Source organism: Pseudophryne corroboree, chromosome 2, assembly GCF_028390025.1.
Source record: "Pseudophryne corroboree isolate aPseCor3 chromosome 2, aPseCor3.hap2, whole genome shotgun sequence".
In the NCBI taxonomy this organism is placed as follows: Eukaryota; Metazoa; Chordata; class Amphibia; order Anura; family Myobatrachidae; genus Pseudophryne; species Pseudophryne corroboree.
In genome coordinates, this window is record NC_086445.1 from 560,722,267 (window position 1) to 560,749,783 (window position 27,517).

Here is a 27,517-nt window from a genome sequence, read left to right on the forward strand (position 1 = left end):
TATATGTGTGTATGTATAATGATGCATAAAAAATGTATACCTTAAAGAATGTAGTTGGGGATTGGCCTGACATGCTGTGACTGGGACTAGTTTTACAAATGCTGTACAGTACTACTTGCAAAGCTGTACTGTGCAATTTACTATTTGTTTCTTACATTAACCAAAATAATAATCTAGATTCCAAAACAAAAAAGCAAGAAGTCATTTCTGCAAACGAATGTTAATACAAATAAAATTAAGAATATAACAGAATTAAATAATGCTTGCTGAAACTCCCGCATTCTGCGGGAGGCTCCCGTTTTACCGCTCGGCCCCTGGTGCCTCGCAAAGCCCTCCCAATTCCCCGAAATCCCCAAGCCCGAGTCTGGCCGTGATGTGGGTGGAGCTTGGCAGGAGCATGCAAAATAGGCCTGCCAAGCACTGCGGCCTGTGGGCCTCATCAGAGTCTCCCAGCCCATCAGAGCCTGTAAGCGGCCAGCCACCATGGAGAGCTTACAGCACAGCTCTCTCTCCAGCAGCTGCGATACCAGCAACGGATTCTCCCCCTCCTCATGTTGAGTGATGCATACTGGGAGACATCCAGGAGGGGGAGTGATGGAGGAGCTGTTGCGAAAATGCAGCTTTGGTCTGCTTGGGAGTTCAATGGCCCAGGACAGATTTGAGCTCAGAGAACAGGCTGCAGGAGAAGGACTGGCCGGTCCCAAGGTCAATGTATGTGGTTATACCTCAGCAGCTAAAAAGGCTGGCATTGTGTGGTTTGGTGTGGTGTGTTTGTGTGCTGGCACTGATCTGTGGGTGGGGGGCAGGAACTGACCCCTCTGTGTGTGTGTAGGGTACCTCTGTGTGTATGTCCGTGTGTGTGTGTGTGTGTGTGTGTGTGTGTGTGTGTGTGTGTGACACTGACCTCTGTGTGTATGTCCGTGTATGTGTAAAATGGCACTGACCCCTGTGTGTATGTGTAGGCTGGCACTGACCTCTTCTGTGTGTGTCTGTGTTAGCTGACAGTGACCCATGTGTGTGTGTTTGAAAGCTAGCAGTGACCCATTCCCCCTTTATGTATGTAGGCTGGCACTGACCTGTGTATGAGTCTAGCCTGGCACTGACTCATTTTGTGTGTGTTTGTCTGTAAACCAGCAGTGACCCCCTTCCCCATTTGTGTGTGTAGTCTCGCATTGACCCCGTGTGTGTGTGTGTGTGTGTGTGTGTGTGTGTCAGCTGGCAATGACCCCTGTGTGTCTGTGTAAGCTGGCACTGATCCGTGTGTGTGTGTGTGTGTGTGTGTGGGGGGGGGGGCTGGCAGTGACCCCTGTGTGTTTGTGTGTGTGTGTGTATGTGTAGGATGGCACTGACTCCTTTGTGCTCAAACAGTGAGAGTTCTAAAAACACGAGAGGGCTCATGTTGAGAGGAGTCAAGTAATGTCAATAATCACAAAAATTAGCTATGTTTTCCGATGGCACATGCCACCTATACACAATCCCCCTCTTGCAGCATGCTGCACTTAGTGATTTAGCGGTAGATGTATTTATCCCCTATATATATATATATATATATATACTGCTGTATATATATATATATATATATATATATCCATGCAAAGGATCCGACACTCCAACCATAAACTGTTATAGATGCTCTGGTGCCTTCTTTAAGGGGTCTGCGCCCCTGCACATGCAGCAATAAACAGGAAGCGGCACTCAGAGACGTATTAACTTGTGCAAAAATAAAGCAACCAAGCTTTAATGTATCATCACATCATCAACGTTTCGGGGTTGTCCCCCTTCATCAGGATAACAACAAGTGAGCACAAAACAAAATTTATACCTTACCCCCACCAATGGAAAATTTTCAGCATTCCCGCCAGCATCCACGGAGTTCTCAGCCACTCCCCCCTGCATACACGGCTGTTGCCGGAGGAGGAAGTGACGCGGACCGCCGAACAGGCTGCTGGGTGCGTTCCCATGGAGACGCGGCACCGCTCGTATACAGGGACGCCGCCAGCGTTGTCACGGCAACCCGTGACCCGTAAGATGGTTAAACTAAAATACCTATAGATGCAAACAACTGCAAACCATGTTAGCAGCATCCCGTTTACCAGCAGTGTCAAATCATCCATCTTACAACAAAAAAACACAAAAAAACCATGAAAGAGATGTAGCTGTATTACAAAAAAATAATTAATAAAGCTAATCTGCATCCCATAGAAACCGCTGCTACATTTTCATATTGTTATTAATTTTCGGTCAAATTTCAAGAATAACATTCTCACGTAATGAGTTATATATGGCTTGTGGCATATCACATATGCCTCAAAGAATACATACAGGAATAATAATAGATTCTATATACACTACCTGCACATGTGTACAAGGGTGTGGATTTATACTTAAGTCAAATTTAATTACAATTAATTTATACCACTGTGGATTTTTTTTGTATCATTTCATCCTGTATCAGACATGTGTAACACACCAGCCTGATATGGATATATTCAGAGAAAACAGTTAAGACCCATGGTCTCATTCAGACCTCTGGGAGCCATAGTGTCAAGACGGTAGATCCACCGGGCCTCCAACTGTAGTAACCTTTTATGTCTATCACCACGTCGCAGCGATAGGGGTACATGATCAATAATTTTGTAACGTATGGTGGCCACACCATGTCCCAATCGGGCAAAATGGCGTGCCACCGGTTGTTCACTGTTCCCTGAAGAAAGTGCGGCTCTAATGGCCGCCCTATGTTGTGCCATCCTCTCTTTAAATTGGCACACCGTTTTGCCTACATACTGGAGCCCACATGGGCAGAACAGCACATAAATCACAAATTTAGAGGAGCAACTAAGGGGCCATCTAATTTTAAATCTCTTACCAGACTGGGCATGCACAATGGTGTCTCCGGTCTGGAGGTATCCACATGTTGTGCATCCCAGACATCGAAAGCATCCATTTTTTCTAGTTAGAAAGTTTGTTATTTTGTTTTGTCCAAACCCAGTGATGTCGGTCCGGACAACAATGTCCTTGATGTTCCTACTTCTAGAATGGCCTGCAAGCAGACGGGTGCCATGCAGGCTGTTCAAACAGTGAACAACCGGTGGCACGCCATTTTGCCCGATTGGGACATGGTGTGGCCACCATACGTTACAAAATTATTGATCATGTACCCCTATCGCTGCGACGTGGTGATAGACATAAAAGGTTACTACAGTTGGAGGCCCGGTGGATCTACCGTCTTGACACTATGGCTCCCAGAGGTCTGAATGAGACCATGGGTCTTAACTGTTTTCTCTGAATATATCCATATCAGGCTGGTGTGTTACACATGTCTGATACAGGATGAAATGATACAAAAAAAATCCACAGTGGTATAAATTAATTGTAATTAAATTTGACTTAAGTATAAATCCACACCCTTGTACACATGTGCAGGTAGTGTATATAGAATCTATTATTACTCCTGTATGTATTCTTTGAGGCATATGTGATATGCCACAAGCCATATAAAACTCATTACGTGAGAATGTTATTCTTGAAATTTGACCGAAAATTAATAACAATATGAAAATGTAGCAGCGGTTTCTATGGGATGCAGATTAGCTTTATTATTTTATTATTTTTTTGTAATACAGCTACATCTCTTTCATGGTTTTTTTGTGTTTTTTTGTTGTAAGATGGATGATTTGACACTGCTGGTAAACGGGATGCTGCTAACATGGTTTGCAGTTGTTTGCATCTATAGGTATTTTAGTTTAACCATCTTACGGGTCACGGGTTGCCGTGACAACGCTGGCGGCGTCCCTGTATACGAGCGGTGCCGCGTCTCCATGGGAACGCACCCAGCAGCCTGTTCGGCGGTCCGCGTCACTTCCTCCTCCGGCAACAGCCGTGTATGCAGGGGGGAGTGGCTGAGGACTCCGTGGATGCTGGCGGGAATGCTGAAAATTTTCCATTGGTGGGGGTAAGGTATAAATTTTGTTTTGTGCTCACTTGTTGTTATCCTGATGAAGGGGGACAACCCCGAAACGTTGATGATGTGATGATACATTAAAGCTTGGTTGCTTTATTTTTGCACGAGTTACTACGTCTCTGAGTGCCGCTTCCTGTTTATTGCTATATATATATATATATAGCAAACGTATAACCGGCACTCACACTTCAATAATCATCTTGCCGAGGTGCACATTGGTGAGCAGTACAATATCATCCAGAAATACGGCACTCTGCGGACTCATTCATCCAGGTAAATGATTCAAGAAGCCTTGCTTATCTGTAGCAACGTTTCGGCTTTTTTATTAGCCTTTTTCAAGCAGCATCATAGTCAAACAGTGATTATAATCTCTCTTAAGTACCCTTACCTTTCCCCGATGTCCCGGGCTCCAAACCACGTCTGTGCACGTCACTGCCGGTTTCCTGGTGCAGCCTCATTCTCCCTCCGTGTGTGAACCGCTGACCGTTTCCATAGAAACCAATAACAACGGCCCACGATCTCCGCCGTCCAGGTCTCCACACAGCGCCCACACACACAGACGGAACAAGTCCCACAGGTCCACCAATGCAGCGATTTATCACCATACGGGTCATATAGAATCCGGGCATCTGTATAGGAGAAAACACACCCATAGAAAAAAGTGAATAACAATACATTTAAAACCATACTAACAACATGTAAATAAAAACACATGAATTCATATATAGTTATACCCAAAATTCTCACATTCTGCATCATATCGATCTGAATTTTTTGGGGTTTCTGAGGTAATGGTGTACTATAGTAGCTAGACAGATCATATCTCATTAATCTCGGCGGTATCCTTTATATAAATATGTTCAAATTCAATTGGTCATTTAAACCTCTAGGTTTAACTGTGTCGAGTAAAAAGATCCATCTGGCTTCACATTGCAGGAGCCTTTTTTGCCTATCACCTTGTCTTCCATCATCAGGAATATGATCTATCACCATATGCCGAAAATTCGCCATATTATGTCTTGCCTCCCTAAAATGTCTCGCTATCGGTTGGTCAGAACCCTTACCACTTAGGGAGGCTCTAATGGCCGATCTATGTAGGGCCATCCCTACATAGATCGGCCATTAGAGCCTCCCTAAGTGATCCCTGATAGATCATATTCCTGATGATGGAAGACAAGGTGATAGGCAAAAAAGGCTCCTGCAATGCGAAGCCAGATGGATCTTTTTACTCGACACAGTTAAACCTAGAGGTTTAAATGACCAATTGAATTTGAACATATTTATATAAAGGATACCGCCGAGATTAATGAGATATGATCTGTCTAGCTACTATAGTACACCATTACCTCAGAAACCCCAAAAAATTCAGATCGATATGATGCAGAATGTGAGAATTTTGGGTATAACTATATATGAATTCATGTGTTTTTATTTACATGTTGTTAGTATGGTTTTAAATGTATTGTTATTCACTTTTTTCTATGGGTGTGTTTTCTCCTATACAGATGCCCGGATTCTATATGACCCGTATGGTGATAAATCGCTGCATTGGTGGACCTGTGGGACTTGTTCCGTCTGTGTGTGTGGGCGCCGTGTGGAGACCTGGACGGCGGAGATCGTGGGCCGTTGTTATTGGTTTCTATGGAAACGGTCAGCGGTTCACACACGGAGGGAGAATGAGGCTGCACCAGGAAACCGGCAGTGACGTGCACAGACGTGGTTTGGAGCCCGGGACATCGGGGAAAGGTAAGGGTACTTAAGAGAGATTATAATCACTGTTTGACTATGATGCTGCTTGAAAAAGGCTAATAAAAAAGCCGAAACGTTGCTACAGATAAGCAAGGCTTCTTGAATCATTTACCTGGATGAATGAGTCCGCAGAGTGCCGTATTTCTGGATGATATATATATATATATATATATAATTTAATGACAGATAAGAACTACTTGGCCCATCTAGTATGCACTGATACCACTCCCCCACATGTATTACTGTGTCGGTGTGCAAGGTGACATGGGCACTATGTCCCTCTGTCATATTGGCGCTGCTAATTAAAAGAAAGCAGGCCAATATGTATGGCAATGTATGAATGGTCAGTAGCACTGACCGCTCCAACACCTGCAGCTGTAAATTTTCAACAGCTGCAGGCGTCGATGTCCATACACTACAGCAGGGACAGCGCAATTCCTGGTTGCGACGGCTGCCAGATCCGGGCTGCTTAGGAGATCTCATATATGTGCACTGGAGCCGGCCAGGGTAGGGAGACACCGCATCAAGCGCTGTGGGCTCTGGTAGCGATCGCAGGAGTGGAGGAGTTTTCACCCCCCCCCCACTTGTTCAAACATCTTGTCGATGTAGCTTCCTGCTTCGCTAACGAAGGGAAGCAGGAAGGGGTTATGGTCGTTAGGTCGACACAACTTAGGTCGACACTCATTAGATCGACCACTGAAGGTCGACAATGCCATTAGTACATGTTGACATGAACATTAGGTCGACATGTACTAGGTCTACAGGTCAAAAGGTCGACATGAGGTTGTTTTTTTTTAAATAAATATTTTTTTGTACTTTTTCATACTTAACGATCCACGTGGACTACGATTGGAATGGTAATCTGTGCTGAGCGAAGCGAGGCACCTTGCCCGAAGCATGGCGAGTGAAGCGAGCCATGCGAGGGGACACGGTGCACTAATTTGGGTTCCCCGTCACTTTATGGAGAAAACTACACCTAAAACAGGCAAAAACCTCATGTTGACCTTTTGACTTGTCGACCTAGTACATGTCGACCTAACGCCTGTGTCGACCCAATGCATGTTGATCTAATGGCAATGTCGATCTTCAGTGGTTGACCTAATGAGTGTCGACCTAAGTTGGGTCGACCCAACGACCCATACCCGCAGGAAGTGCTATAGCGGTACGATTTCAACCTGTCACTGCATAATACGTACCATCCTGAGGTGCAGTTGACACGCCCATAGGTGGAGCTAAACCATTCTTGCCTACTTTTGAAAAAGCATTTAAGGGAGATTGTGAAAGTAACACCTATAAGCATTGGCGTGTACATCCAAATGTAAATGAGCCCCAAAATTAATAAGATCTACTTGTTGATGAAAAGATACTGATATTTTTCAGGATTTGTTTGTGTATTGTGTTTTACAAGAGGTCCCATATACTGTAAGTGGCATGATAAACCTTATTTAAGATGTATATAGCCATAGGGATCATTGTGCCTTATAACCATTGCAGGGAAATAGCACTGATGATCCCATTTGAATGTACAGTATGTATGTCTAATTTCTGTTATTCCCCCAAGAATGTAACAGCTACATAATGGGGATAAGGTGCAATCAGGGAGATTGCTGGTCTATTCAGGGAGTCAGGGAGATTGCTACAATTGCAGGATGTCTCCTGCAGAATGCGGGAAGGTAGGCACCTATAAGCTAGACACAACCTTTAGAAGGAGCTTGACATGCCAGCTCAGCAACGAGCAGTGCAAACTCTCATGCCATCTGGACTCTCCCTGAAACTAAAAATGTAGGCAAGTATGAATTAAATTGACCTTTAAAAAAAAACAGTAACATGTGATTCCCAATCTAATTACTTACTGCATAATGTGGGTTTGCATTCAGCAATCCGTAAAAGAAGGCAGAAACCACATTCCAGCAAAACTACTACGTAATCAGTAAGCTGTTTTACTTTCCATTATATTTTGTGTTGACATTGTTACTATGGAAATGGAGTAAACAGGTTACATGTGTGCAGGCTGTACCTATGTCTGCTTCCTTTTTCTCTAAACTGCTTACGTCAGCTGTGGTCAGGTGCTAGAACAAAGCAGTACTGATTTTATACTGCAACCAGGATTGCAGAATATCCAGTTTCCAAACAGGAAAGAGAGCGACAGAGAGGAGCCTAATAAACTCATGGGTGTTTTTCTACAAACATTGGTGTGCTGTGCATCTTTATACCATATACTATTGACTTCTCTGGCTTCCTAAACTGACATGTCTGCATTCAGTATGTACGACGTACTGTATATAGTGTTTGTCTGACTTTAACAAGAACACAAAATAAAAATGTTGATTGCAGTTGCTTGTGATAATTTATAGTAGGTCTGTCTGTATTACTGATTATAAGCACATTAATGCTTTTTTTATTGGTCAGCACAGTTATGTAAACTCCAAAAAGGTTGTTTGTTGCAGTTTGTAACAATTTGCTAATCACAAATGTAGCCATCAGCAACAGTCAGAGCCGGCCTTAGCTATAGGCAGGCTAGGCATTTTCCTAGGGCATCCAAGCATGTCTAGGGGCATCCAAGCATGTCCATGCAGTATCTCATGCTGGGAGAGACAGCCTGCAAACTATCTTTTACTTTCTAAATGTATTCAATCAGTACTTGTATACACTGCTGTTTACATTTGTTAAATAGAATGCACACTGTCCCTTGAACTCCCTCCGACATGCATGAATGCCCCTGACTTGTGAGACCTTAGACAGCAGAATCCCAGTAACTGCAATTCCTGGACCTGTGACATTTTCACTGACTATATAAGGTTATTACTGGATTGCTCCTTATGATACCACATGTGTATTGTGGAACACTGCTCCACATAAATCTGACATCACCTATGCTGCTTGTGCACATGGGGGAGGGGGACCCTGGTATCCTGTGTCCCTTATCCCTGTGCAAACCCCAGGTGTCTGCAGGGATATAACATGGGCAGTGTTCTCCCCACACATTATTTCTCAGTCAGTCCATGCCAAAAAATTCCCTTGCCATCCAGCACTGTAACGTGGTCAGTAAGTTGCATTGAGCTATTTCTATATGAAACGTCAGTGCAGTGTGACTTTCAGATGCTTCAGACTGGAGAGCAGAGCATATTGCTCCCACAGTATAAAATAATGAGCATGCAGTTGCCAGGAGTAATAGACACCAGCAAACACACTGAACCATGTTTGATACTGGACTTTTTGTATAACCAGCAAATAAGGCCGTATCTGGACTTTGCTGCCATCTGTGTCCAACCAGCAAGCTAAAATAAAGGATGAGGCTTGCAAAGGACGGCATACCCTGTGAGGTCACATCCCTTGTACGGGTGCCCCTTTAACGGGTGCGAGTGCAAGCACTCACCCATCCTGCCACCCCCATCTCACAAAACGCAGTCATGGATCTAGGGAGCTGCATGGGCGCACACACTGACTGCAAGCACACCTGCAAGCAAAAGTAAGTTTTATAAAAATTTTAAAAAAAAGCTACTAGCATTGCTAATGTGGGGCATATGTGTAAGGTGCATTACTGTGTGGAATTATGTGTATTATGGGCATTATTAATGTGGTTCATATGTCTAAGGTGCATTATTGTGTGGAATTTTGTTTATTATGGGCATTACTAATGTGGGGCATATGTGTAAGGTGAATTGCTGTGTGGAATTATGTGTTTTATGGGCATTACTAATGTGGTTCATATGTGTAAGGTGCATTATTGTGTGGAATTTTGTTTATTATAGGCATTACTAATGTGGGGCATATGTGTAAGGTGAATTGCTGTGTGGAATTATGTGTATTATGGGCATTATTAATGTGGTTCATATGTGTAAGGTGCATTACTGTGTGGAATTTTGTGCATTATGGGCATTACTAATGTGGGGCATATGTGTAAGGTGCATTACTGTGTGGAATTATGTGTATTATGGGCATTACTGTGGGGCATTATGCAGGGTTGAACTGGGCCACAAGGGCACAGGTTAACCCCATGGTTGGCCCCACTGCCTGAGCGTTGCTTGGTCAGATGCAGAAATAGCGGCAGTGCTAGGGAGCAGCAGCCAAAATTTTGCCTAGGGCATCAAATTGGCTCTGGCCGGCTCTGGCAATATTGGTGTGGCAACATATGTGGGTGGTGTGAGGGCTCACAATATTGTCTGTAAACACCTTGAAGATTTTCCTGCTGCTTTTTCTAGAGACAATGAACCCATGCATGTAATATTGTAAGCATTGTCTGTGACAGGCATGGATATGATCCATACTTTATATCATAGTTATGTACTCTCAGAAAGGGCTGCCATCAGGGGTGTTCTGGGGTACACTTGTAAACAGGAGAAGAGCAGGTCTTCCTGCTGCACTGTACCAGCCTTCCCAATGAACCCATGATGTCATGAGAGGGGGCTTGGCCACCTCAGGAGACAGTGTAGAGATACCTGAACTCTCCAGGCGGCTCTATACACTGCAGGGTGCATGCTGCTACAGGCAGCACTAAAGCAGTGTTACTGGCTGCAGGGCAGGGTGCCGTTCCATCCACCCTGCCAGCAAAATGCATGAGCCGTGGGGCAGCGACAGTGCCAGCCCAAGAGCCCTAGGCAATGGCATCACTTGCACACCTCTCCCTATGGCCCTGCTTGTGAAGAGCACAGGTTATCAAGGGGGCATGGCACTGCAAATCCCCTCCAACCAAGTTATCTTTTTCACTTACCACTTAATGGTCAATTGTATAATTAGTTTGTCTCCAATTTCAAAGTCACAGTGGCTGAGTTATTGAGATAGGACTCCAGAAAAATGGCTACTGTTTGTACAACTCAGTCAGCAATAGAGACACACTGTAAGGTAGACATGAATTCATATAACACTGATGTGCTCACGATTTAATTAGTAACTGCCCCTCTGCAGAATAAACAATACAGTGTATCAAAAACACGGTACTTAGATAAAGCCATATCCCTGAAACTGTATGATACTCTCAAATCAAAGTACAATATCTGCACTTCTCCAATGATAGATAACATTGTTTTTGGGTACAACATAGATATATTCCCTTCCTCAATTATAACCAGTATTCTGAAAATTCTTCCCATTGGAAGAATACACCAGTGGCTGGCAAGCAGGCAGGTTGGAAGGCGGACAGCAGTGTAGACCAGATTGTTGGCAATCGATGGGCTTTTACTGGGTGAGCTCCAGAAACTCACACAGCTTATAAATGATCTCATTAATGTTCAGATGTAGTCCAGACTTATTGAAAAAAAAATGGTCAACTATGTAATAAAAATATTTCAACATTTTTTTTTAAATAACTTTTGTTATCACCATAAGACCCATGATAAATGTGATTTTTCTTGTGACAGCAACATAGCAAGGAGCTATAACTGGTTCAATTCTTTACTCCCTCTTGGTTCTCTCTTCCCACTTGGCTAACTCTATCTTCTCTAAGCCCCTTCCATAGCTCTTTTCTCCCTAGTACTTTAATTAGCTGTTCTTAGCCATTTGGCCCTCTCCAGCGGTACCAACACAATCCACCGGTGCTTTGACCTCACTCATTCTTCATTAAGCAATGCAGAGCAGAAAAGAAGCACCTTTGAAGTATGTCTCCATGACGAGTTACAGTCTAAAGTATATGCAATAATTTTCCATGGTCACCCCACTCCCGCCAATACTGTATCCACACAATGGGGGAAATTCAAATGTTTGAAAAGTCGGTTGGGTGTCTGTTTTTTCCTGTCTATTAGATAGAAAAAAAACAGACACCCAACTGACTTTTGAAACATTTGAATTCCCCCCAATGAATTTAGCATCTGAAGCACATGCTCCACTCATGCTAAGACTCTGCTTGGAAAATGTTATTGTCAGTGGAAACACTTTGAAAAATAAGGTAAAGCTCTCTCTCTTGTGAAAATAGGTGTATTTCATCATTTAATTAATAGTTTTCTCTGACGTCCTAGTGAATGCTGGGAACTCCGTAAGGACCATGGGGAATAGATGGGCCCTGCAGGAGACTGGGCACTCTAAAAGAAAGATTAGGTACTATCTGGTGTGCACTGTCTCCTCCCTCTATGCCCCTCCTCCAGACCTCAGTTAGAATCTGTGCCCGGCCAGAGCTGGGTGCTCCTAGTGGGCTCTCCTGAGCTTGCTAGAAAGAAAGTATTTGTTAGGATTTTTATTTTCAGTGAGATCTGCTGGCAACAGACTCACTGCTACGTGGGACTGAGGGGAGAGAAGCAAACCTACCTGCTTGCAGCTAGCTTGTGCTTCTTAGGCTACTGGACACCATTAGCTCCAGAGGGTTCGAACACAGGGCCTGACCTCGATCGTCCGTTCCCGGAGCCGCGCCGCCGTCCCCCTTGCAGAGCCAGAAGACAGAAGAGAAGCGATGAAATCGGCGGCAGAAGACTCCTGTCTTCATTAAGGTAGCGCACAGCACTGCAGCTGTGCGCCATTGCTCCCACAGCACACCACACACTCCGGTCACTGTAGGGTGCAGGGCGCTGGGGGGGGGGGCGCCCTGGGCAGCAATAAAAATACCTTTGGCATAAAAATACACATAATACAGTCTGTGACTGTATATGTGTAAAACCCCCGCCATTTTTAGTCAGAAACAGGACAGAAGCCCGCCGCTGAGGAGGCGGGGCCTTCTTCCTCAGCACACCAGCGCCATTTTCTCTTCACAGCTCCGCTGGAAGGAAGCTCCCCAGGCTCTCTCCTGCAGTATCCTGGTACACAAAGGGTGAAAAGAGAGGGGGGGGGGGCCGCATAAATTTAGGCGCAAAATTTGTATATACAGCAGCTACTGGGTAAACACTGAGTTGTAGTGTAATCCCTGGGTTATATAGCGCTGGGGTGTGTGCTGGCATACTCTCTCTCTGTCTCTCCAAAGGGCCTTGTGGGGGAACTGTCCTCAAATAGAGCATCCCCTGTGTGTGTGGTGTGTCGGTACGCATGTGTCGACATGTCTGAGGTAAAAAGCTCCTCTAAGGAGGTGATAGAGCGGATATGTGTGTGAGAGGGTGTCTCCGTCGACAACGCCGACACCTGTTTGGATATGTGTAAGTGCTAAGGTGAATTTATTGCACAAAAGGTTAGGGAACAGACAGGAAATCTACCCATGTCTGTCCCTATGTCACAGAGACGTTCAGAGTCTCTCAATGCTCACTATCCAAAATAACAAACACTGGTATCGACACGGAGTTTAACTCCACTGTCGACTACGATAATGCAAAGTTACAGCCAAGATGGCTAGAAGGTATTCAATATATGATTATTTAAATAAAAAATGATTTGCATATCACTGATGACTCATCTGTCCCTGACACGAGAGTACACATGTTTAAGGGGAAGAATGCTGAGGTAAATTTCCCTCCTCTCATGAGGAAAAAGAGCAGGAATCTCCAGACAAGAGACGGCAGCTTCCCACAAGAGAATTCTCAGGCTGTATCCTTTCCCCACTAGGGCCAGGATATGTTGAGAATCTTCCCCTAGGGTGTCCTGTTTGCACAGACGGTAGCACTTGCTATTCTCAGGGATCCTGCAGATAGCGTGCACATTCTAGTGTACTACCCAGACCGGCGATTGTGTCGGCATGGGTTTATAGCGCTGTGGCAGCGTGGACAGGTTCCTTATCAGCAAAGATTGAGACCCTAGTATGCATATAGATATAAATATATTAAAGATGCTGTCTTAAGTGATAGATATATAGTAATAAAGCATGCCCAAAGAGACATGAGTATACTGGGTCCTAGAGTCAAAGCTATGTCGATCTCTGCTTGACGTGTCCTGTAGAATATGCATTGGACAGATGATGCTGACTTAAGAGGCATATGGAAGGCTGAGGATTGTGTGGAGAAGGGTTCTCGGGCCTGGTCTCCACAGCTATAGCTGGTAATTCTGCTAGTTGCCTTATATTCCTGCACAGCCTAAGAAAGCACAACATTATTAAATGCAGCCTTTCGAATAAAGAAACAAGAATCCTTTCTTGTCAGAGCCGGGAACAACACAGCTAGTTCCCAGGAACAGAAGTCCTCCCCGGCCCCTACAAAAATCCACCAAGGTCGCTGGGGCTCCACAGGCGGAGCTAGGCCCGGTGGGGACACGCCTTCGTAAGTTCAGCCACAAGTGGGTTCACTCCCTGTTAGATCCCTGGGCAATAGATATTGTGTCTCAGGGATACAGCTGGACTGTGAGAAGATGCCCCCTCACCGACGGCCCTGCGGGCTTCCCCCCAAGAGAGGGACCCAGTGTTAACTGCAATTCACAAATTGTATCTTTAACAGGTGGTGGTCAAGGGTCCCCTCCTTCAACAAGAGGGTGTTATTATTCGACCATGTTGTAATCCCGAAACCAGACGGTTCGGTCAGACCCATATTGAATTAAAAATCCCTGAACATATACCTGAGAAGGTTCAAGTTCAAGATGGAATCGCTAAGAGCGGTCAGTGCAAGCCTAAAAAGGGGGAGACTTTATCGTGAATCGGGACATAAGGGATGCATACCTTCATGTCCCCATTTATCCACCTCATTAGGCATACATCAGAATTGGTACGGGATTATCATTACCAATTTCAGAGGTTGCCGTTTGGTCTCTCCACAGCACCGAGAAAAGATAATGGCGGATATAATTGTGCTCCTGTGGAAGCAAGGTGTCACTATTATCACGTACTTGGACGATCTCCTCATAAAAGCGAGATCAAGAGAGCAGTTGCTGAACAGCGTATCACTTTCTCTGGAAGTGTAACGGCAACACGGCTGGATTCTATATATTCCAAAGTCGCAGTTGGTTCCTACAGCTCATCTGCCTCTCCTAGGCACGATCCTAGACACAGACCAGAAAAGGGTTTATCTCCCGATAGAGAGAGCTCAGGAGCTCATGACACTGGTCAGGAATCTATTAAAACCAAAACAGGTGTCAGTGCATCAATGCACTCGAGTCCTGGGAAGGATGGTGGCATCATACGAGGCCATCCCCTTAGGCAGGTTCCATGCGAGGACCTTCCAATGGGACTTACTGGACAAGTGGTCCGGATCACCTCTTCAGATGCATCGGTTAATCACCCTATCCCCCAGGGCCAGGGTGTCTCTCCTGTGGTGGCTGCAGAGTGCTCACCTTCTCGAGGGCCGCAGATTCGGCATTCAGGACTGGATCCTGGTGACCACGGATGCAAGCCTCCGAGGGTGGGGGGCAGTTACACAGGGAAGAAATTTCCAAGGTCTGTGGTCAAGTCAACAGACTTGCCTTCACATCAATATCCTGGAACTAAGGGCCTTATACAACGCCCTAAGTCAAGCGGAGATCCTGCTTCGCGACCAACCGGTTCTGATCCAGTCAGACCGCAGGGGTTCATGTAAACCGCCAAGGCGGCACAAGGAGCAGGGTGGTGAGGGTAGAAGCCACCAGAATTCTTCACTGGGCGGAGAATCAAGTAAGCGCACTGTCAGCAGTGTTCATTCCGGGAGTGGACATCTGGGAAGCAGACTTCCTCAGCAGGCACGACCTCCACCCGGGAAAGTGGGGACTTCATCAGGAAGTCTTCACACAGTTTGCAAATTGATGGGAACTGCCTCAGGTGGACTAGATGGCGTCCCACCTCAATAAAAAGCTAAAAAAGGTTTTACGCCGGGTCAAGGGACCCTCAGGTGATAGCTGTGGTCGCACTAGTAACACCGTGGGTGTTCCAGTCGGTCTATGTATTCTCTCCTCTTCCTCTCATACCCAAGGGCTGAGAATTGTAATACAGGAGGAGTGAGAACAATATTCTTTGCTCCGAATTGGACAAGAAGGACTCGGTACCCGGAGCTGCAAGAAATGCTCTCAGAGGACCCATGGCTTCTGCCTCTCAGACAGGACATGTTGCAATAGGGGCCCTGTCTGTTCCAAGACTTACCGCGGCTGCATTTGACGGCATGGCGGTTGAACGCAGGATCCTAGCGGAAAAGGGCATTCCGGATGCAGTTATTCCTACGCTGATAAAGGCTAGGAAAGACGTGACAGCAAGACTTTTTCACTGTATATGGCGAAAATAGGTTGCTTGGTGTGAGGCCGGGAAGGCCCTACAGAGGAATTCCAGCGGGGTCGATTCCTGCACTTCCTACAGTCAGGAGTGACTAGGGGCTTAAATTTAGGATCCATAAAGGTCAAGATTTCGGCCCTATCCATTTTCTCTCAAAAAGAACTGGCTTCACTGCCTGAAGTTCAGACGTTGTTCCGGGGGTGCTGCGTATTCAGCCTCCTTTTGTGCCACCGGTGGCACCTTGGGATCTTAACGTTGTGTTGGATTTCCTGAAATCCCACTGGTTTGAGCCACTTAAGACCGTGGAGCTAAAATATCTCACGTGGAAAGTGGTCATGCTATTGGCCTTAGCTTCGGCTAGGCGTGTGTCAGAATGGGCGGTTTTGTCATGAAAAAGCCCTTATCTGATCTTCCATATGGACAGGGCAGAATTGAGGACTCGTCCCCAATTTCTCCCTAGGGTGGTATCATCGTTTCATTTGAATCAGCCTATTGTGGTGCCTGCGGCTACTAGGGACTTGGAGGATTCCAAGTTGCTGGACGTAGTCCGGGGTTTTGAAAATGTATGTTTCCAGAACAGCGGGAGTCAGGAAGACTGACTCGCTGTTTATTCTGTATGCAGCCAACAAGGTTGGCGCTCCTGCTTCGAAGCAGACTATTGTTCGCTGGATCTATAGCACGATTCAGCTGGTTAACTCTGCGGCTGGATTGCCGCATCCAAAATCGGTGAAAGCCCATTCCACAAGGAAGGTGGGCTCTTCTTGGGCGGCTGCCCGAGGGGTCTCGGCTTTACAGCTTTGCCGAGCTGCTACTTGGTCGGGGTCAAACACGTTTGCTAAGTTCTACAAGTTTGATACCCTGGCTGAGGAGGACCTTGAGTTTGCTCATTCGGTGCTGCAGAGTCATCCGCACTCTCCCGCCCGTTTGGGAGCTTTGGTATAATCCCCATGGTCCTTACGGAGTTCCCAGCATCCACTAGGACGTCAGAGAAAATAAGAATTTACTCACCGGTAATTCTATTTCTCGTAGTCCGTAGTGGATGCTGGGCGCCCGTCCCAAGTGCGGACTCTCTGCAATACATGTATATAGTTATTGCTTAACTAAAGGGTTATTGTTATGAGCCATCCGTTAAATGAGGCTCAGTTGTTGTTCATACTGTTAACTGGGTATGGTTATCACAAGTTGTACAGTGTGATTGGTGTGGCTGGTATGAGTCTTACCCTGGATTCCAAATCCTTTCCTTGTTGTGAAAGATACCAAATAAGAGAAAATGGAAAAAGAAGTAGACTCTTGTTTGGGAGCACTCTAACTCAGAGGAACTAAGTTGTATACATGTCTTAGACTGGTAAAATCATGATTTTAATAGATTCTTATTAAAATATATAGAATTATCGGAGTTCAAAATTTATTATATGTGATTCAAGACTATTGTGCAAAAATATCTATATCAATTTAGTAAATAATTAGCGAGAATTGCTATAGTATAATGTAAGCCGGAAAAGCTTAAGAATTCACAAAAAGGGGGGGGGGGGGAACCTTCTAGTCTCAATGGTGTCTGTCAAATGAATATATGACCATCATTCTTACTGCAAAAATCCCAAATGGAAAAGTAGTTGCAGGAAATTAAATCATGTGTCATATGAATCCGAGTACCTATCTGTGACTTAGAATTGGGCAGCAAAATTTATTTGCAGTACCAGGATGTTCCAAGGTGGTCTCCCATCCAAGTACTGGTCCGGCCCTCCACTGCTTAGCTTCCAAGATCGGAAGAGATTGGGCATCTCCAGTGGGGTATGTCCGCAATTTCTTAAGCTAGCCCTTTCATTTGTCACTTTATATTGGAAATGGAGTCGTTCATATTTTCAACAAGAAAAATGAAAGAAAGGGACAGACACACATGTGACCGGCAGGCTCAAAAGTGCAGATTGGATATGACAATTATATGGCAAGAAAGTATCAAGGCCATAAATATCCAATCAAAGTGAATCCTTCCTTATTTGTATTGTACTGTACACCAGTCAATTGTATATAGATAACAAAATCATTCTTGGTTGTGCTGTCTAAGTAAGACAGTCATAAGCATAAGCATAAATTTATCACCAAGAAAGATCAGAGTAATTACTGCAAAGAATCCTTTATAGTTAGTGGGTTAGCATCTGTGTTTTTCTCACAACCAAAGATCCACCATTGGTATACAAAATCTCTGAAATAAACAAAAAATGAGAACAAATATTGCAGTATCAGGGTGTTCCAAAGTGGTCTCCCATCCGAGTACCGACCCTGTCCACCACTATATAGCATTTATGCTCGGATGCAATTAAGCACCATTCGTGGGGTACATCCGCAATTAGATGCTTGTCACTGATTGGTATGATCACCTTCAATCATAGTTTTTGGAAAAAACATATGTTAAAAGGGCAAATAATAATTAGATAAGTATACCATCTATGTGTACCTATGCAGGATATGCAGTTGGTTTATTACCACAGCATATAGCATATTTCCCTGCAAAAGAGTGTATGGTCAGAACACAACAGGTGTAAGCTTATAAGGCAAAACCATCATAAGTCATTCTATAATGAGCAACAAACACATATTGGTCCAAGCCTAAAAGACTTGGTAATGTAAGAATAATATTACCACTAACCAGAAATGTAGCAGAGAGCTTATTTGCTAATCACCCTAGATAAAGATTGTTAAATATGTAAAACATGACAGGTGCTATTATAATTGAACCAGACACTTGGTTAATTTCATACAATACCGATCTGTAGAATTTGGTATCCCAGGTTTTCTGGTGCAGGCAGTGGAAATGTGAACAACGGGATAGGTGCAGCTGATCCCCGCAGCTCCTGCCCGAAATCGAGCTCCAGCGGATGGGGGGAATATCGCTGCGTCCCGCCGTATTTCCCCGCTAGCGGGTTCCAGACACTAGGGGATAATTTATATGAGTGTCCGCCTCTCTTGTGCCCGTAGTCGAGCTCCGGCGGGTGGGGATAGCCGCTTGTTGTGTCAGCTCTTCCGGGCACAGTTTCCCTAACTGAGGTCTGGAGGAGGGGCATAGAGGGAGGAGCCAGTGCACACCAGATAGTACCTAATCTTTCTTTTAGAGTGCCCAGTCTCCTGCGGAGCCTGTCTATTCCCCATGGTCCTTACGGAGTTCCCAGCATCCACTACGGACTACGAGAAATAGAATTACCGGTGAGTAAATTCTTTTTTTTTCTTTTCTTTTTTTCAGTCTGTTTCATTAATCTGCATGGTACAAGTAAAAGTAAAAGCTCATTCACCATCAAATGTTCAAACAAGTGATGACATAAAGGGATGAACAATGTACATAACACATTTTCCTACCAATAGTGTACAATGTCAAAGAGGGTCAGGACATGGTGAAACTGGAATGAGAGATATAAATGGTAATGGTATCAACATTGAGAGTCCTGAAAAGGCATGAGTCCAGCAGATATAATGTGCCGAAGATGAAGGATAGAACCATAACAAATGAGATGAGAGTGGTGGTGGGGGGGGGAGGGGGGGGGAGAACAAAAGGGCTACACATAGAAAGAAGGTATGGGGGATGGTATTCAAATTGGTAGATTGGTAATAGCTTTCACATAAAAGTAAATGTTGACATGTGCAAATAAAATGTCATTTAAAGTACAAAAGGTGTGTTTCTGATAAGAACATTATCGTGACTCTAACAGTGATAGTGCAAAAACCATTCAGTGTTGTCAAATAGTTTGAAAATGTGGCTCTGGGTACAGGAATCGGGTTTATCAATTGTTAGTTCCAATTAACATAGAACCTTACAACTCCTTTATCGATGCTGGGCATAGTAGCTTTTCTATTGAAGTAAAGGATCTGCAGCAACTTCTGTTTGACCTCATTGAGAGAGCGGGACGAACTAGTAGTCCAATGAACCAATATAATCTTTTTTTTAATTACAAACAGTATGCGCTTAGGAATAACCTAAGTTCCAAATATTGAAATTAGAGCACACGCATGTCAGGGGATCAGGTCGGAGTGACGGTTGAAATATCTCATTTACTGTATATAATAAAGCAGTTTATACCAAAATTTCTTATTTTTTCCGCAACTCCAAAAACAATGTATAAAATTGGCAGAAAAGGAATGGCATTTCAAGCAACCACTCAACTCAGTTGGAACTATGTGTTGACACTGGGCTGGGGAGATGTAAGCCCTTTTACTGTGTGGATATGGACTTCCTGGAGATATGCTGATTGTAGTATTTTTAAGGTGGAATCATAAAATTGGATTAGGCCAGAGTGTTAAGGCCCGTATAGATGGGCCGATGTGGGAGAGATGTATGCTGAGCGAACCAACCAGCACACATCTCTCCCGCCGCTCAACAGAGCGCGATCTGTGCTGAGCGTGCAGGGGGAGACGGGGGGGGGGGGGCGCTCATTTCACCCAGCGGGTGAAGTGAGCGACCCGCTAGATTGGCCTGCATGCAGGCCAATCTAGCACCAGCGAAAGCGATGCGTGAGGCTGCGCATCGCTATTGCTGTAGGGGGTACACACGGAGTGATAATGCTTAAATTCTAAGCAATCTAGTCAGATTGCTTAGAATATCGCTCCGTGGGTACCCCCCTTTAGACTAACTCAGGAAAGTCTGACTGCCATGAACTAATGAACTTGTCCCATTTCAGTGTTGGAGAGCTATTGACTAAGTCTGGAGGATAGCGGTATCTGGGTCTGGAGGGTTTTATGGTTAAAAATCTGATAAGGGTACAGATTGGATTGATAGAGAATGAATAGGGCATAGCCAGAGGTAGTAAGGAGATGTAATGTTGGGCTTGGAGATACATAAAGAAATTTTGGTGAGGAAGGTGGAATTGCTGTTGTAATGGGAGAAGAGTGCCTCCAGGGTTAAACACCTTGGAAGTTGTACTTAGAGCCTAATTCAGACCCGATTGCTCGCTAAGGTTTTTTGCACTGCTGCGAGCAAATAGTCACTGCCCATAGGGGAGTGTATTTCTGCTTTGCAAGTGTGCGAACGCATGTGCAGGCGAGCAGTAGAAAAAAGTTTTGTGCAGTTTCTGAGTTTACAGTAGGCAGGCACCAATATGAGACAGACACATAAGGGGAGACAACAATAAGTTTCATAAGTATGGGTTTACTCCAATTAGAAGAAGGCTTCCATAGGTGGTGATGAGCAACATACTGTATGAAAACATTAAAACTATCTAGTAACAACAGGTGCAGAGTTCACTCTTCTCTGCCACTAAATATAAATGATAAGCATATACAAGATGAGCCTTAGAAAGAAATTACGGCCTATACTCTATATATCATATATATATATTAAGCATAAAAAATAATTAGAAACTGAGATTTTATAAAGTCACCCATACAGGATCGTATGACGCATAACAGGGCTTTAGGGTGATGATCTTTGAGAGAGGATAGTCAGTCCTGAAATGATTGCATACTAGGTGTGGGAGAAGGGAAGTTTCACTTTGCTGGTTGTAAAAGAAAATCATCCCATGAATCCAAAACTGCGGGTCAGAAATATCAGGAGCCTCAGCCATTGAGGCAGTGATCTCTTCCTGGAGGTAGGCAGATGCATCTGTGGGGTTGGTGAATTCTTTATAGGTGGATCCATCAAATATACAGAGCCTGGCAGGGTAGATCAAAGCAAACTTTTGCTTGTCTTGAACTGGGTGGGAGTATATAGGGGAGAAAGCCTTCCTTGCCTTGGTGAGCTCCACAGAGTAATCTTGAAATATATACAGTTTCTTTCCTTCTCATGTAAGAGAGGGATATTGTCTGGAAGATACCCAAATGGTGGTTTTGTGGAGATAATTGAGGCAGTGAAATAGAATGGATCTGGGTTTGGAAGAGGATAACGGAGGAGAGGGGCCAACTGTGTGAACCCACTTTGTCACCAAATCTCAACATTCCGCTTCAATTTTCAGCAGGGCCTTTGACAGTTTCAGGTAGACCAACCAGGCCAATATTATTTCTTCTAGAATGATTTTCTAGGTCATCTACATTTTTCCAGAGTTGGTAGTTCACCTAGTTTCTAGGTGCTGAACAGTGTGTTTCAGCTTGTCTTCAACTACCTGTGATAATAAAGGTTATGTAACTGCATTATGGGGGGACCCAGGTACCTGTGAAGACAAAGGAATGGGCAGGCTGCTCATCTCTGTTCTCAATGTCTGGCGACATTATGGGGTCTGCCTGGTACTTCTCCTGATGCTGTGTTTGTGGCTTAGCAGAAAGTGGGGATTACCCTTGTCCACTGGGCCCTGGAGGGGTTAGTGTGTGCTGGCGAGTCAGTTGGAGAGGCTGGGAGCTTACTAGATGAGTTTAGTGGGCAGACAGAGTAGAACTCATAGAAGAAGCATCCTTCATCTTCTAAGCCGGAACCAGAAGTGAAATAGATTTGTTTATATCACTTAGAAGAGAAAACAAAATCCTAATACATTTTTATTATCTTCTTGAAGCAAAAGCAAAATCACTGTTGCATACTGTATTTGTTAGTAATACCCCTTTCACACAGAAAATGAAATTACCAGGTAAAGTAATTCTACCTGGTAATTTGCTGAGGTGAAAGGGTCACCTCAGCAAATTACTTTTACTGTGTGAAAGGGTCAACTGAGGCTGAAATTTACCAGGGTTGGATACCTGGTCATTTTGACCCATGTTGACCCTTTCACACAGACAAAATACGCAAATTACTGTGTACAAATTCTTGACCCAGTAATTTGTTTCTCTGTGTGAAAGGGAGTCAGGCAGAGACCGGCAAAATAAACATATGCTACATTTATAATTTTTAAACACGTGTTCTGTTTCTTCTTTATCCATATTAATATTGAGTTCTTGAAAATTTTTTGTGACATCACCAAACTGTAAAAATGTTATAGCACAAAAACACAGTATATCATACATGTGTTTGGTATGTAGTCATTATGTCATCACTCACCATGTCAACATGGACATAATGTCAACACTTATGTTGACTGACAGAATGTCGACAAACAATTTTAGTTTTAGGCTTAGGCTGTAGTTTTGGTTAGGGCTCCAATCCACTGAAAGTGCTGTGTTGACATACACATACCACTTTCAAATCGCAAACCTGGGTCGGACCCTGCTTTTGAACCCGGGTCTGACCCACATCCGAGCAGGCTCAGACTTTTCACATTGCAGTTTCAACCCGGGTTATTCCCAGTTATTCCCCGGTAGGTGCCTTTCACACTGAACCCGGGTCACCCATGTTAAACACTGTGATGTGATTTAAAACAGTCTTTTCTGGCTCACATTGATGAGGTTTCAAAATAAATAAAAGAAGGGGCTGAGGACTCCTCTGAGCAGACACATAAACAGCCAATCAGCACCTTTTTATGAGACCCGGGTTGAATATCTGGGTCAGAGGCTTTCACACTGCACAACGACCCGGGTCCAACCCGTGTTTAATCCTACTTTTGTTTTAACCCAGGTTGAAATGCCAGGTTGCTCGACCTGGGTTATTCACTTTGGCGCATTCACACTGCACCTCGACTCGGGTCAACCCGGCAATAACCTGGGTTGTTTTGGCGATGTGAAAGTGGAATGACTGTCATCATTCTGGCAATGTCAACACTATGCAAATGTTAACATTGTGAAAGTTTAAATTAACAATGTTTACAAAATATCCAAGATGGCATTCCAAATATCGCCATTCAGACCATGAAGACATTCTGGATGTTGGCATTTTGTGCTATACTCCACTTGTACAGCTTTGACTGTTCCGATGAGATTACAAACATCCCAGGACAGTCCACACCAGTAGCTAATTTGCATTATGTCCAAAGTAAAATTATAGTAGGTGCAAAACAGAGAGAGGGTGACATATTTGTATATTTTCTTGAAAATGGTGTTACTAAACGTACCTTTCAATTAGGCTTTAATCAGGCTTAAGATTTTTCAAAACAGCATTGACGTGTACTTTATATCAGAGCTAAATATTTCTCTTACAGGGCATCCAAGGAGAGAACCTCCAAATATGTTCTTTGAACTGTTTACAGTACATAACATTATGAGTTGCTAGAAATGAGTAGGTTTGAGTACATTCAGTGATAACAAAGACTTTGTACTCATAAATAATGTTATATGCTAGTAAACATAGATATATAACTCACCAGTGTGCTATATCTTTATTGAAGTTATGCAAGTTGAGTGATCCTTTCCCACTCCTAAGTAAGTTCTCTCAGTATCCTCAAAGACATTTCACATTTGCACAAAAATGTATATTTTGTAAATAGTTATGTTATAAAATGTTTCTCTGACAAGTTAATATTCCCACGGTTTGTGTGCAATGACATTTAAACCAGTGTTTTATATGCTGGCTTCTTTTTATTGGCTTAGCTATTGTCCCTCCATATTTGTGCAGATGGTAGAGGAGAGTACTTATAAGTAGATGGATCACTGATGACCGGTATTGTAGACCTGCACAAAAATAATGATATAGACAACTACTCCTATATCCCTCAATAGACTAAAGTCTGACATCCTCTGATGCCCGAAATTCACAAACCATTCTGAGAAAGTATAGAACAGAACTGAGCTCATTTTTGTTCCGTCAAGCCTCTTACACACAAGTTAGCCTTCTGCTTTTGTTATTATTCCCCTTTACTTATGGAATGTGCTGTGAAATTCATGAAGGCAAAACAAATCAATGAATGGTATATATGCATATCAGGATTTTCTTATCAAAAGTACTGTAGGTTTCAACAGCCTGTATATGAATCATTTTAGAACAACAGCTAAATATAACAGCACATAATTATTAAGAGATTGTAAGACTATTAATAATGTAAAACCCATTAATGGTATAATTTATGCAGAGTAGTATAACAGTGATCATTTGAATAACATACTCATAGAATAATTGTTAGGTTCCTGGTGCTCAGAACAAGGGAGATGTTATGAAGTGAGTCCAGAGCACCAGGACGTAATGCTGGGAAAGGGGGAATGGAAAGGGAATAACCCCTGGCGCCCTATCTCCGTTGTCTCGCCCGTGCTGTCAGTACACTCTTGCGAGACTATGGTTGCTTGAGCCCATGGCAGCCGCGTTTGAAGGTCGGATTACGTCTGCCCAACTTCGATGCCCCCTCAGGTCTTAATGATAGACGAAGAGTGTACCGAGACAGGGTGATAACAAGGGGCCCTCTAACTGAGACAACCAAAGCCAGGGGCTACTAACTAGCCTAAAACTAAATGTATGTGCGGCTTGCCGCCAAAGGAAAAGAACAACAAAGGAAATGTTGACCACACGCCGACACAATACTCTTGTGTCCCGGCGGTGACAGCATAAGCAGAACCCTCTGCAAAACACCAGTGACAGAAATAATAACGGAAAACAGCGGCCTAGGCCGACGGACGCGGCAGAGCCGCTACTCACGGAACCGGTACGAATACTGGCAAACGGACAGGAACTCCCAATGCTGCTGACACAGACTCTCAGAACTGGAGGACAGGCAGAATCCCAAACGACAGACCGGTGGACACCAAGAAGCCAGAAACTTGACCAGGCACAGGCAAAGGCACTGGACCTCAGTACAGGAACACTTCACGGCAGGACACGGGATCAGACACAGGAATCGACACAGGGACTGACACAGGAATCGACACAGGAAGCAGTTCGACAGACACTGCTACACAGGAGCTCAGGAATTGGCAGGAACAAGCTCAGAACTCAAGCAGACTGGAAACCAAGAAATATCACCAGCGTCTGTGAATTGCACTGAGCCAGCATATAACAGAGAGGCCTAATTAATAATGTCATGCAGCTGCCCTGTTGCATGACTCCAAACTGACAAGATGCAATTAGCAGCCAGGTGAGGCTGAACACATGGGAACAAGCTGCAATTACACAGACTCACCAGCGGCAGCAACCAAGAGTATTCTTAAACAGAGCAACGGGAAATCCTGGCCTGCAAGACAACTTATAAACATAAAATACCTAACCGACATGCAAAACAGGAATGAGCCACAGCCGTAGCTCATAACAGTACCCCCCCCTTGAGGAGGGGTCAAAGGACCCCAAAATACAGACTATCCAAAACAAGGGATACAAAAAAAAAAAACCTGGCACACTGTTCTAACAGACAAGAAAACAGAAACAAGCTGTAACAACAGCTTGTAACAGTGCCCTCCCCTTGACGGTGGCCACTGGACACAAGACAAGGAAAAAAAATCGCTTTATTTTTTTCTTTTTTTTTTTATCAAGGCAAGAGTCAAAAATTATTTCTTTTTCTTCTTCTTCTTTTTACAAAGCTCTTTAGGTCTGACCAAGGTAATTCCCCAAACATTGTCTGAACTGATGGTACCACCCAGCAAGGCTGCGTTCAAATCAGAGATAGGTTTCTTACCCTTGGGAGCTAAACTTTCAGGCAAAGTACTACTATTAGAAGAAGAAGTCAGAAAAGCACATCCTGCAGTCAAAACAACGGGCTGAGACTCTTGTGCCGAGTTTACAGTATTTGGTGGACTCTCAGCAGACAAGACGGGTGACTTAGAGGAACCTGAACCAATTTCTATGGAACCATATCTTTTAATAATTGCATCACTGAATGCTGGGGGATCCTGAAGAATGGGATCTTCAGCTTTCATTAGGCTGGTCGCCCACTCAAAAGGCTCTCCTCTAAAAGAATAAATCAAATAGAGCACAAGGTTTTCTGAAGTGATGCCCAGAAATGGTCTAGACAACATAATAATGTAATAGTGTTTGTAAAGCGCCAGAAATTGGGCTAAGTCCCCATCAAAGATTATGGATGTTGAGATATCAACAGAGTCAGGATCTGTTTCCTTCCCATCTGACTGACTGGAGTGCTTTGCTAGGACCTGGTCACTATTGACCTTACTCAAGGCTGAGACTCTCTGAACCCCACCCGGGGCAGTGACTTTCTGAACCCCACCCGGGGCAGTGACTTTCTGAACCCCACCCGGGACAGTGACTTTCTGAACCCCACCCGGGGCAGTGACTTTCTGAACCCCACCCGGGGCAGTGGCCTCCAGGAACCCCGCTGGGGCAGTGGCCTCCGGGAACCCCGCTGGGGCAGTGGCCTCCGGGAACCCCGCTGGGGCAGTGGCCTCCGGGAACCCCGCTGGGGCAGTGGCCTCCGGGAACCCCGCTGGGGCAGTGGCCTCCGGGAACCCCGCTGGGGCAGTGGCCTCCGGGAACTCCGCTGGGGTCAGCACCTCGGATTCTTTTACTGGGACCGAGCCGTCGGCCTCCCCCACTGGGACCGAGCCATCGGCCTCCCTCTCTGAGTCGATAATTATTGAAACTTCTCCCGGGACTATTACTTCCGGGACTTTTGCTGAAGCTATAACCTTCAGCACCTCCACTAATGCTACGCCTCTTAAGTTCTTTCCTGGGGAAGCGACCTCTAGACCCTTCTTAGAGGCTGCGTCTCTCGAGACCCCACTTGGAGATATTACTTCAAATATCCCTTCTGGGGTTTTGCTTCTCGAGTTCCCTTCTAGAACTATGGTTTTAGATACCCTTTCTGGGGTTGCGCTCTTCAAGTCCCTACCTGGGGTAACAGCTTCTGAGACCCCTTCTGGTATGGAAACCTGAGCTATAATATTTGATGTCCCTCTATAAGCTACAGCATCGTGTACCGCTCCAGCGCTCTGGGCATCGGGTACCGTTCCAGCACTCTGGGCATCGGGCACCGCTCCAGCACTCTGGGCATCGGGCACCGCTCCAGCACTCTGGGCATCGGGCACCGCTCCAGCACTCTGGGCATTGGGTACCGCACCAAGATCCTGAGCATCGGGCACCTCTCCAG

The 27,517-nt window shown here is 44.6% G+C and overlaps 1 protein-coding gene and 1 pseudogene across 8 annotated transcripts in view; one reads left to right on the plus strand and one right to left on the minus strand.

Moving 5' to 3' along the window:
• The window catches only part of LOC135035683 (uncharacterized), a 231,396-nt gene that overhangs the window by 191,788 nt on the left and 12,091 nt on the right, over nt 1–27,517 (plus strand). The window lies entirely within an intron of this gene.
• On the minus strand, nt 17,405–17,524 carry LOC135053409 (5S ribosomal RNA; annotated as a pseudogene).